This window comes from Miscanthus floridulus, chromosome 7, assembly GCF_019320115.1.
Source record: "Miscanthus floridulus cultivar M001 chromosome 7, ASM1932011v1, whole genome shotgun sequence".
NCBI classification, from domain to species: domain Eukaryota; kingdom Viridiplantae; phylum Streptophyta; class Magnoliopsida; order Poales; family Poaceae; genus Miscanthus; species Miscanthus floridulus.
This window is the reverse complement of record NC_089586.1, coordinates 28,844,686-28,858,325: the sequence shown is the minus strand read 5'-3', so window position 1 is coordinate 28,858,325 and position 13,640 is coordinate 28,844,686.

Sequence of the window (13,640 nt, the reverse complement as noted above, 5' to 3'; positions counted from 1 at the left end):
ATCTTCTAGCATCCGCTCGAACTTGATCTTCTCCTTTTCACTTTCACATTCTCTTTGTGCGTCACGAATGACCTGGCAAAGATCATCAGCCAGCTCATCTTCTGCGGCTACCTCTTCTTCAGCTTCTCCCATTGCAGTATCATTGAAGCACGCACCATCAAGAATAATATCATTATCGTCCCATTGTTCTTCTTCACCTTCTTCCATTACAACACCGGTTTCTCCGTGCTTTGTCCAACAAATATAGTTTGGCATGAAACCCGACTTGAACAAGTGTGAATGAAGAGTCCTTGAGTAAGGATATTCCACCGTATTCTTACATATGGCACATGGGCAGCACATGAAACCGTCGCGTTTATTTGCCTCGACCGCACGTAACAAAGAATGCACGCCGTCAATGAACTCTTGAGAGCAGCGATCAGCATTATACATCCAATGACGGCTCATCTGCATTACATGACATAAATATTATATTAAAACCTAGATCATAATTAATTATTTATACAACATGCGTGTCACCACAAAAGATACAAATTTATGAAAGCATCGCTACAATGTAGACAATCCCAACTACCACTAAAAGAACTAAAGCTAAAATACATTTCAGGAGCACAAGAATTTCGCGACCAATCTCAACTAAAACAGACAGATCCCCCGATTGTGCAACATCTTTGGGCTTTTTCGGCTGGATCACTGCCTCATTAGCCGCCGTATCTGCCTGTTGTGCAAGATATTTTTGCACGAGTTCAACATACTCTTTCTCCCAGTAGAAGCCTGAACATCGTCCACTACCATCCCACTGAAATTAAAACAAAAAATTAGAACTTTAATCACAACCATCATGAAAATAGGTATAAACTAACCATAATCATTAAATACGATAAAATAACTCACATTGCGATCCGGACACTTGTAGAAGATACGATCCTTGTTGGGACCCTCCTTCTTCACTCGGTACTCCATCACAATCTTTGTCTCATCACGACACTTGCCGCATGGAATGAGAGGAAGGCCCGGCCTAAGTCGCTTTGGAAACCCATGAGAGGCCGAGGACCCGGAAGCAGTTGCCATCTACTCTCTATACTCATTTTTTAATACACTATAAATTTCTCTTTTTATAAACAAATAAAATTAACAAACTATAAAATTATCTAGATCTCTAAACAATGATATTTTTAATGGTCATTGTGTTCTCGTCTTTTACTGCGGCAGATAAGTAATTCACATGATATTTCCGTAAATTAACAGAAGAATGGGAGTGTACACACATAACAGACTACTGCGACGATATCAGGACGTGTGAATAAATAACCATCCGTACTAGTTGACCTTGCTTACGTGATCATCTCGGCGAGCATTTCTCCACCGGACGGCACCGTACTTGGTCAAGGAAAAGCTCTGATTCTACGAGGAAGGGAACACAGTCTTCCACGACCGTTGCCGCTCTCCCTCGTAGAATCAAAGCTCCTCCTTGACGTCCGTTACCGCTCGGCAGAGAACATGCTCGCCGAGATGAACACGGTCCGCAAGTTCAACTAGTACGGATTTTCTATAATTTTCTAAGTTTTTCATTTCATAAAAAGTTAAAATAAAAAGTACGGTGATTGACAAACTACTGCGATGATATCGGGATATGTGAATAAATAACCATCCGTACTAGTTGAACTTGCTTACGTAATCATCTCGGCGAGCATTTCTCCACCGGACGGCACCGTACTTGGTCAAGGAAGAGCTCCGATTCTACAAAGAAGGGAACACGGTCTTCCACGACCGTTGCCGCTCTCCCTCGTAGAATCAAAACTCCTCCTTGACGTCCGTTACCGCTCGGCAGAGAACATGGTCGCCGAGATGAACACGGTCCGCAAGTTCAACTAGCTACTTTAACATTCTTTCATGTAAATATGCAAGCTTGAAGTGATTTTGAGCTCAAATTGCTTACAAATGAAAAAAACCACAATAAAGAACCATATATATATAGTGAACAAAATGAGATAAGACAATGGTGAAAAATGAGAGTATGGGATTGGTAACCTTTACAACTGAAGAATCGACGGAGAAATCAAAGAAATCGACGGAGGAATCGAAGAATAGATGGAGGAACAATGGAGGGAGGGAGGAAGCAAGAACACTACTGCAGTGAGCTTCAAAATACGCTGAGCTCGGGCTCGGGGAGGAAGAAGGAGACGGCCGATATATAAAGGGGGGACCTTTAGTCCCGGTTGGTGGATCCAACCGGGACTAAAGGTAACTTTCCAACCCCGGGCGCAGCCATGGCCCGGGAGTAGACCTTTACTCCCGGTTGGATCCATCAACCGGGAGTAAAAGTATACCTTTAGTCCCGGTTGGAGGCTCCAACCGGGACTAAAGGTCCCTGCCACCTCTGTCTGGCGCAGTAGCCGTTGGGCAGGGACCTTTAGTCCCGGTTGGAGCCTCCAACCGGGACTAAAGGTATTTCTAGTCCCGGGGGCAAAAAATTCCGGGACTACAGCCCATTTTGACCGAGGATCAAAGGTCTGTTCTCTACTAGTGATCGTATTAGCACCCACAGGTGCTAAAGCTTGGACCTTGGATTGAACTCTACCACTCATCGAGCGGCATACCTTCATTCGACTATAGCCAATCAGCTGCCAAGTAGACTCTACCACTCATCGAGCAGAAGAGAGAGGGAAGTGGTGACTGAGCATGCGATGATGAAGTGAGTGGAGGTCGGAAGAATCAAAGGGACCTGGAGAAGGTGAATAGGTCTAATTTGAATTAACAACACAAACTTACAACGAAATTAGTACTAACTGGATGTCTAGTATTGATCGAATATCTAATAGAAACTGGATGCCCGATCTAAGAATGAAACTTCCTACTCGATCTACAAATTTTACCAACCAAATTTGAGTTGATTTGTTACCGTAGAATATGCTTAGAGAAGTTCTCATGAGATTTAGGCACTCAAAGATACTAACAAAGATCCGGCAAATAAGGCACAAACAATAAGAACATGATGAGGAAACCATAAAGGCTTAGGTCTTTTTCAACCCTATTCTTTTCTCGAGCTAACCACAAAGGTCAAAGGTCAAGCTCGAGATATCTCACTAGAATCAATGAGGTGATACAAACTTTCTAAAGCAGACCACGAGATGAATAGATGCTTCACGTACAACTCTTTGTTGGTTGGATTCCTCGAATCCAAGAGTAGGGTCAGCTACTTGAACTTGAGCAGATCCTTGATACTCCCTCCGTCCGAGAAGGATGCAATCTGTACTACCGAGAAGCTAGCAACCAAGCGAAATTATGTATTCAGCCCTACTTTCCCTATCTCCCAAGCGCACTATGCACGCGAATTAAGGCCTTCACTCTCCCGTGGGTCACGTAGCTCTTGTGCAGGCCGCCCGACACTTCGTCTCGTGCATGCCGCCGTACTCGGCCGCGCGACCATCGTCGAGGTCGATAGCAACATGCCGCGCGCTGTCTGGAGGCTCGCCATGCCGGCGTCTAGAAGGGGTGCGGCAGGGTGGGGAGCACCGGCGTCTTGGAGAGGGCGCTGGAGACGTTGCGCGCAGCAGCGGAACCGCGTCGCGTCGCCCTCAAACGGCAGCGGCAGTGGCGCCCATGGACGTCTCACAAGGCGGCGGCTCGGTGGGGCGCGGGTTCTTGAGGGCGGTGGTGTCGGCGCACCCGTGCTCGACAGAAGCGTCCGGGCCGGCCGCGGCGGACGCGTGCATCTGCTCCACCGCCGGCTCGCCGATGCGGAGCTTACCACTCGCGCGGCCTTGGCGGAGCTCGCCGAGAAGCCACTGCTTGCGCGGCCATGGCGGAGCTCGCCAGGAGATGGACACGACAGAGGCGTCGCGAGGTGATGGGACTGAGAGATGTGCTTGCTGCTCCACCACGTGTGCGTCATCTCCGGGGGCCGCGACGTCAGCCGGAAGCTCGTCGCGTGCGGCATCGTCGGTCTCTATGGGGCGCCGGCGGCGGTGCGGCACCGTGAGAAAGCAGGTCGCGAGCTCTGGTCTCTGGACCTCTTGGGAGATAAGGTTTTTTTTTAATTGAAATACGCGGGAGTCTGGACGAGGGAGGCCGGCTGTGCATTCACGACTCATGAGCAGATTTTTTTTATCCGACTCCACAACTGCTAGCCTGTAGCCTACGCATGTCTAAAATTGCATTCTTCGTTGGACACGCCCTGTACCTACAATTGCATCCTTTCTCGAACACAGGGAGTAATATTTTGTGTACTCATTCTTATAAAAAGCACTCTGGCTCCTTGAAATGAACTGATTGAGGCAGGTAGCAAGTCTGTTGGATAAGATCTTGAAAAATAGCTTGGCAACGTTGTGTTTCGGATTAATCGACCGGTAGTCACTTACTACTTTTGCGTCTGTCTTTTTTGGTATCAGGTGTGTTCACTGTTTCGAAGTACACATTGCTTTCATTACATCTCAGCGCCTGTTTAGTTTCCACCCCAAATATAAAAAAGTGCTACAGTAGTCATCACATCGAATCTTGCGATACATGTATGGAGCATTAAATGTAGACGAAAAAAACTAATTACACAGTTTGGTTGGAAATTGAGACGAACGTTTTGAGCCTAATTAGTCCATGATTGAATACTATTTGTCAAATAAAAACGAAAGTACTTCAATAGCCCAAATTTTCAAATTCAGAGAACTAAACACGCGATCATCCTTAATAGTTGCCCAAGCAGACTTGAAGAAGAATAAAGTGGGCCGGACCTGCAACTTTTTCAGACGGAAAATCTGAGATAGCAGTGTGTACTTCTTGCTCTCTAATCTCCTCCTCTAGATGGTTAATTTTACACGTTAATGAGCTCCTAACTTAACTGGCAATTAATCGACGTGTCCGTTGATAATGAGATGGATATATTCTACGATTTAACAATGTTGCTCTTTTAATGACAAAAACGTTCAATTTCGACATCTATCAGCTAGTTTTTTAAAAAATATATGTTTATAGAAGTAAGATATACGTTCATAGAGGGGAGCGTTGTACGAGACTATGAGTGTCAGAGCAAAAGTGAAACTACGCTAACAGTAAGCCGATCCTGGAGATAAACGAAGTCCACAAGTTAGGGGCAAGAGATCACGACCCTGAACAGTACGGGCGGGGCGGGGCCGCGCGGGTTGTAACAATCCAAAAATCCATATACTAAAAATCACAACTACAAAATTTTTATTTTTTTAACCCCCATGCAATGTTGAGTGACATCTGTAGGAGCCAATCCTAAGTGTTGCATTAGTTATAACACAACTAGACAATTTCATGAGCATGGCATGTCATTTGATAATTATGTTTATTTAAATCCTAACAAATAAAATGTCGCATACATTGTTAACTCAAATTGTGATTTGGATTTCCATTACTTTATGTAATGCTTAACAACTTCTTTAAAGTAATAAACCATAAAGTAATTATTAATCAAACCAAAGAATAAATGCTTAAAGTGAAAACCATTTCTATTTTTGTATAACAAAACTACAACTATTTTTGTTACACAAAATAGCTAAATAAAGTCTCTAAGATATATAAGAGTGTTGTGGGCCTCACATCTAATAATCCAATGGATGAGGTACACCAGATTTGAATTCAAACTCCAAATCAAATTTGAATTCAAATAAAGAAAAAGAAAAACAAAATAGAAAAAGAAAAGAAGAAGAGCCTCGCAGCCGGATCGGCCTGCTCGGCCCGCTAACCGGCCCAGCCTGCACGCGGCAGCACCAGGCCCAGCAAGCCGGCCCAACGCGCCGCTCACGCCCGCGCGCCCTTGTGCCCCGCCTGCTGCCGCTGCCAACCGGACCCCACGCGTCAGCCACCCCTGGCAACAGTGCCTTCTTCCTCCCTACGCCAGCTTCTCCTCCCGACCGAGCCCCGATCGAAGCGGTAGGCGCGGGCCCAGGGTCACGCAAATCGCCTGGCCATGTTCCCTTGGCACCGCGCCCACGCAACCCCTACGCCAACTACCTCGCGCCCGTGAACCGTTCGATGCGTTCGGCGCATCGCCTGCCGTCCGCCCCGTCCGCCATTGGTGAAGCTTGGACCTTGGGGCTATAAAACAACGCCTAGAGCGCCCTAGGGTTCCTCAGCCCACCGCCGCCGTTCGATGGCCCAACTGCCCGCACCACTCCGAGAGAGGAGGGCCGAGAGGGGGATCCAGAGGAGGGAGGCGAGCAGGGAGCTCGGAGTCATCGACCACCGGAGCTCGGAGCGTCGCCCCGAGCGCCTACTCCGACGACGCGGCTTCCACCACTAGGCCGCGCCTCGCCACCGCACCACCACCGAACGCCGCCGAGTTCCATTGCTGAGACCTCCTCCTAGCCAAGGGACGCCATCGCAAGGCACGTGCTCACCGCGCTCGCAACGCCGCCGCCATGGTGCGGCCACCGCATGCGTATCTGACCTCCTCGCTGGACTAGGAAGTAGCCGTAGAGCACCGTCGTGACGCCTGGATGATAGCTGCATAGACCAAGAAGCCGTTAGCCGGCCGCAGCGCCTTGGCCACGTGCACTGGACCTCGGGCGAAGCTCCACCGTGCACCACCACCGCGTGCAGACTCCACCGCGCCCTATGGTCATCGTCGACGCTACATCATGCCTCCCCGCTAACCATCTGAAGGAAAACGGGGCACCAGGACCCCTAGAACTGCCCCTAGATGCCCCACCGGCGAGCACCGCCACGCCGAGCCGCCGACCACCATGGCCAAAGCCCTAGGAAGCCCTAGCTGCCACCTTGACCCCACCACTGTACTCGTCAAGGCCTGCTGACTCCTTTGCCCACCTCAATTGCACACCCGCGCCGCTGAAGGGGCTCGCCGGTGAGCTCACCATTGGCGGGAGCACGCCGGGGAAGAAGCAGGGGAATTCCCCTCGGCGGCCACACTCACATGCACCCAGTGCATGTAGACCATGCCAAAGGAAAGTAGGATGGACTCGGTCCACCAAAGACCCAGCCTACGGTCCATGGACCATGAACACAAGTCCACCATGAGCCACTCTGTGTGGGCCGATCTGTGGACCGAAGCCCAGTGGAGGCCCTAGGCTACGACATGGCAGCGCCACAGCATGCCACATGGTGGGCCAAAGCCTAGCCCGTATCCAGGCCCAACCGGCCCAGTTTGGACCCAGCCTGTGTTGACCATTGACTAGTCAATGTTGACCGATTGACCGGGCCCACATGTCAGCGACATAGGGACTCTGGACCCACTTGTTAGTGGGTGACATCATGCCGACGTCACGCAGGTCCCACTTGTCAGTAACAAACACAGCTGAGGCGATGTCATGATGATGTCACGGTGACATCAGCTGCTGACGTCAGTAGCTCTGGCCCCACCTATCAGTGACTATGATCCGTTGACCGTTGACTCACCCATTGACTTGATGTTGACTTTGACCGGACCCACATGTCAGTGACCCAAGATCCCCCGATCCCACCTATCGGAACTGATGACGTTGATGACGTCAAGCTGACGTCAGCGGAACCCCACCCATCAGCTCAAAACCAAGATGATGATGCCATACTGATGTCATGATGGCGTCAGTATGCCACGTGGACCAGTCATAGTGTGACACGTGTCAGCCCAGGATTAATTCAGCCTTTTCTATTTTCAGAAATGATTGAAACTTCGGAAATTCATAACTAATTCCTACGAACTCAGAAAAATACAAGACCAGGACCAAAACTCATCTAAAATCAAGCTCTACACAATGAACCCATGATTGAGTGCATTTGGCTCTTTTGAATTTTCATTGCTCTTTGAGATATTCTATAGACATCGCTAACGCGACTATAATACGATCGTTTGCGGACTCGGAGGAGAACCAGACGGACGAGGACCGAGAGTACCATGAGGAGTATGGAGACGACTTTACTGAAGGTGCCACATCCCACCCAATCTCATAGCACCTATTACGCATGGCTAATATAGAACTGCTATTGCTTTACTTGTTATATTCACACTATGATAGGACTTGCATGGTAGTATGCTTTCTTTATGGCCTCTGCCTTGACGCAACATTACTCCTGATCACCCTGCTGTTAGGATAGTCACACGCTCGCTGCTATATTTCACTGCTTATTATTTCTACTACGCTTATAAATACTATAATGATGAGTGGTGGAAACTGGGGTTATCTGGACTTTGGGGAGAGTGTTGTGTGTGTGACTTGGGTGTGTGGAGGGTAAGGGTTGTGTCGACCAAGTTGGAGTATACGACAAGCCTGGGGCAAGTCTTGCCGTGTGGTGCTACCTAGGCACCCCTAGAATAGATACCTGTGGTGGGTAAATGGTATATGAGGTGGTCTTGGGTGTGAACCTATGATGGGAGGAGCCCGTGGTGGAGGTGTTGTGGTGGCACGGTAAATAGAAACCCTGATGAAGACTTTCTAGCTTGGTCATCCCTAAGGACTTACTAGTACTCAGATTCACCGAGAAGCCTTACGTACCACTCGCCCTATATGGTGCGGGATGGCCGGACTACTTGGTAGGATATTGCCACTACTGCTAGGTTGATAGCAGATAGTGTAAGGAGGTACGGGGCACGGATGAGTTCCCCCACACCCTTCTGAGACTTAATGGAGACCTTGTGGACCTGGCTCATGACTCACAGTTTCAGCCACCCTAGACTAAACTTGGGGTGTACCAGGGCTGAATGGTAGAGTGGCATTATCCTAGGCTAGCAAGCTGTCGGAATCAGCCTAGTTGACAACGGTCAGTGAGGAAGGCAGATCTTGTGGTTATGTAAAACCTCTACAGAGTGTGTGGTTGATCGATCAATACATGTGCCGACTTGTCAGCTATGGACCTTTCCTGGGTTTTGCTTAAACTAGATAGAGAGATGAGTCCTTCTCTTCTTCCCCCGTGAGAGAGTGTCGGTCGTAGCCAAGGGCTATAGGCCATGAGATAGTGCCGAGAGGGAGTTGGCCTGTCGACTGAGCGATGGTATGGTGATGATATGGAGATGGTGGTATATCGATCCTAGGATCGAAACATGGCTCTAGACGGGAATGGGGTGGAATGTGTGTGGGAATGGTGTTAAAACTTGACTATAATATTATATACTTGATATGCTAATACATAGGAAACCCTAGCCTTATAGGTTCCTTTTGATTATATCCAACTTGCATCCAGTTTTCACAAAGCATTGCTCATAAGGTGGGAGTGGCCAGTACAAATCGTACTGATAAATTTTGACACATAGGTTCTGCTGAGAAATATAGCTCTAAGGAGTTTGATGGTTGAGGGGTTCGTTCCTACGCTTGAGTTTTGGCGATCTTATCTTCAAGCTGTTCTGAATGAATGCTACTTTTGATTCCGCCAATGTGGCGATGTAATAATTTATGTAATTCCGTACTATTACGCATGGCTAATATAGAACCACATCCCACCTAATCTTGTAGCACCTATTACGCATGGCTAATATAGAACTGCTATTGCTTTACTTTACTGCTACAGTCATATTATGATAGGACTTGCATGGTAGTATGCTTACTTAAAGGCCTTTACCTTGACACAACCTTACCCCTGCATACCCTGCTGTTAGGCTAGACACACGCTTACTGCTATACATTTCATTACTTATACTTCTACTACGCTTGTACTACATGCGTGGTGGAAACTGGTGATATCTGGACTATGGGAAGAGTGTTGCGTGTGTGACTTGGGTGTGTGGAGGGTGAGGGTTGTGTCGACCAAGTTGGAGTATACGATGAGCCTAGGGCAAGTCTTGCCATGTGGTGCTACCTAGGCACCCCTGGAAATGGGAAGAGTGTTGCGTGTGTGACTTGGATGTAATAATTTATGTAATTCCGCACTATTACGCATGGCTAATATAGAACCACATCCCACCTAATCTTGTAGCACCTATTACGCATGGCTAATATAGAACTGCTATTGCTTTACTTTACTGCTACAGTCATATTATGATAGGACTTGCATGGTAGTATGCTTACTTGAAGGCCTTTACCTTGACACAACCTTACCCCTGCATACCCTGCTGTTAGGCTAGACACACGCTTACTGCTATACATTTCATTACTTATACTTCTACTACGCTTGTACTACATGCGTGGTGGAAACTGGTGATATCTGGACTATGGGAAGAGTGTTGCGTGTGTGACTTGGGTGTGTGGAGGGTGAGGGTTGTGTCGACCAAGTTGGAGTATACGATGAGCCTAGGGCAAGTCTTGCCATGTGGTGCTACCTGGGCACCCCTGGAAATGGATACTTGTGGTGGGTAAAGGGTATATGAGGTGGTCCCAGGTGCGAACCTGTGATGGGAGGAGCCCGGGGTGGAGGTGTTGTGGTGGCACGGTAAATGGACACCCTGATGAAGACATTCTGGCTTGGTCATCCCTAAGGACTTACTAGTACTCAGATTCATCGGGAAGCCTTACGTACCACTCGCCCTATATGGTGCGGGACGGCCAGACTACTTGGTAGGATATTGCCACTACTGCTAGGTTGATAGCGGATAGTGTAAGGAGGTACGGGGCGTGGAGGATTTCCCCCATACCCTTCCGAGACTTCATGGAGACCTTGTGGACCTGGCTCATGACTCATAGTTTTAGCCACCCCAGACTAGACTTGGGGTGTACCAGGGCTGAATGGTAGAGTGGCATTATCCTAGGCTAGCAAGCGGCCGGAATCAGCCTAGTTGACGATGGTCAGCGAGGAAGGCGGATCTTGTGGTTATGTAAAACCTCTGCAGAGTGTATGGTTGATCGATCGATACATGTGCCGACTTGTCGGCTATGGACCTTTCCTAGGTTTCGCTTAAACTAGATAGTGAGATGAGTCCTTCTCTCCTTCCCCCGTGAGAGAGTGTCGGACGTAGCCATGGGCTAGGGCCTTGAGACGGTGCCGAGAGGGAGTTGGCCTATCGACTGAGCGATGGTATGGTGATGGTGTGGAGATGGTGGTGTATTGATCCCAGGATTGAAACCTAGCTCTGGAAAGGGAATGGGGTGGAATGTGTGTGGGAATGGTGTTAAAACTTGACTATACTATTATATACTTGATATGCTAATATATACATAGGAAACCCAGCCTTATAGGTTCCTTTTGATTATATCCAACTTGTATCCAATTTCCACAATGCAATGCTCATAGGGTGGGAGTGGCCAGTACAAATTGTACTAATAAATTTTGGCACACAGGTTCTGCTGAGGAGTATAGCTCTGAGGAGTTTGACGGTTGAGGGGTTCGTGCCTACGCTCGAGTTTGGCGATCTTATCTTCAAGCTGTTCTGAATGAATGCTACTTTTGATTCCGCCAATGCGGCGATGTAATAAATTATGTAATTCCGCACTATTTGTACTCTGATATTATCATTGTATGGATGTGGTATTCGACTGGAAAATTGGGTAATATGATCTACAACGGTCTTATTACACTTCGACTCTATGGATTTCCCTTCACGGAAATCAGGTCGCTTCATAATGTGATAGAAGTCAGAAGTTTCTTGGGATTGGCTGGATATTACCGTCGGTTCATCGAGAACTTCTCCAAGATAGCCCGTCCAATGAACAACCTTCTAAAGAAGACTAAGGAGTTTGAATAGACGCCCGAGTGCGAACAAAGCTTCCAGGAATTGAAACAGAAGCTTACCACAACTCCTGCGCTAGCATTGCCTAACATCAGCAAAGATTTCGTGGTCTATTGTGATGCATCCCGTCAATGACTTGGTTGTGTATTGATGCAAGGTGGAAGAGTGATAGCTCGATAGTTGAAAGAACATGAGAACCGTTACCCTACTCATGATCTTGAGTTAGCAACAGTTGTGCATGCTTTGAAGATTTGGAGGCACTACTTGATAGGCAATAAGTGTGATATCAACACCGATCACAAGAGCTTGAAGTACTTTTTCACTTAGGAAGATCTGAATATGAGGCAACACCAATGGCTAGAATTGATCAAGGACTACGACCTAGAAATTCACTATTATTCGAGAAAAGCTAATGTAGTTGCAGATGCTCTCAGTCGCAAGAGTTACTATCACACTCTGATCACAGAATCCGTACCACCTGAACTCAAGGAAGAGATTGAAGATTTTCAGCTTGAGATGCTACCGCATGGCTTGTTGAATGAACTCCACATACAGTATGATCTCACAGATCACATTCATCAAGCTCAGAAAAATTGTGAAGAGATTGAATATCTTCGTGGTCTGATGAAACTAGGCTACAAGACCAACCACCATAAAGATGAACAAGGGATCATCTGGTTCAAGGACAAAATCTGTGTTCCTTCTGATCCAGCACTATGAGAGGAAATTCTATCAGAAGTACATGATTCCAAGTATTGTATTCACCCTGGAGGTTCAAAGATGTATCAAGACTTGAAGAAACACTTTTGGTGGAAAAGCATGAAGACAGACATTGTGGGACATGTGGCATGATGTGACACCTGCAATAGAGTCAAGGCTGAACATCAAAGGCCTGCAAGATTATCAAAGCCTCTTGATGTTCCTGAGTGGAAATGGGAGAGCATATCCATGGATTTCATAGTTGGATTGCCCCGTTCATAGAAAGGCAATGATTCCATCTGGGTGATTGTTGATCGTTTGACCAAGATTGCACACTTTGTACCAGTTAAGACCAAGACCGATGCCGAAAAATTAGCAGATCTATATGTTGAGCATATTCTCAGACTGCATGGAGCTCCCTCTAGTATTGTATCTGATTGTGGTCCTCAGTTTGTGTCCTAATTCTGGGAAGCTCTACACAAGTCCATTAGGACCAAACTTGATTTCAGTACCGCATATCATCCATAGACAGATGGACAGACTTAACAAGTAAATCAGATCTTAGAAGACATGATGTGCGCTAGTGTACTGAATTATGGCTCTGATTGGGAGAAATGCCTACCCTATGCAGAGTTCTCTTACAACAACAGCTATCAAGCTAGCATCAAGATGTCGCCGTTTGAAGCGCTATATGGCAGACCTTGTAAAACACCTTTGATGTGGTCTCAACCGGGTGAAAGATCGTTCTTTGATTCCGCTAAGATCCAAGATGCAGAAGAAGGAGTTGCTCAAGTGAAGGAGAATTTAAGGATTGCTCAAAGTTGATACAAGAGCTATGCTGACAAAAGGAGAAGAGGACTTGAGTTCAATGTGGGAGACTTCATCTATCTCAAGGTATCCCCATTACGTGGAACTGTCAGATTCCATGTCAAAGGAAAGCTTGCCCCTAGATTTGTTGGCCCATACAAGATTTGCAAGAGGATTGGAAAGCTCACCTACAAACTTGAGCTACCTAAGGAATTGGTAGGTGTACATCCCGTATTCCATGTCTCACAGCTATGCAAGTGTTTGAGAGTGCCCGATGAAGTAGTTCCAACTGATACACTTGACATTCAAGACACTCTCGAGTATAAAGAACATCCTATCCAAATTCTGGGTAGAGATACCAAAGAGACCCAAAGCAAAACTATTCCTATGTGCAAGATCCAATGGAGCAATCACACTGAGAAAGAAGCAACATGGGAGAAAGAGTCTGACCTCCGGCTATGATACCCTTACCTCTTCGAAGAGTACATTACGCTTTAATCTCAGGGACAAGATTCTGTTAAGGGGGTAGGACTGTAACAACCCAAAAATCCACACACCAAAACTCACAACTACATTTTTTTTG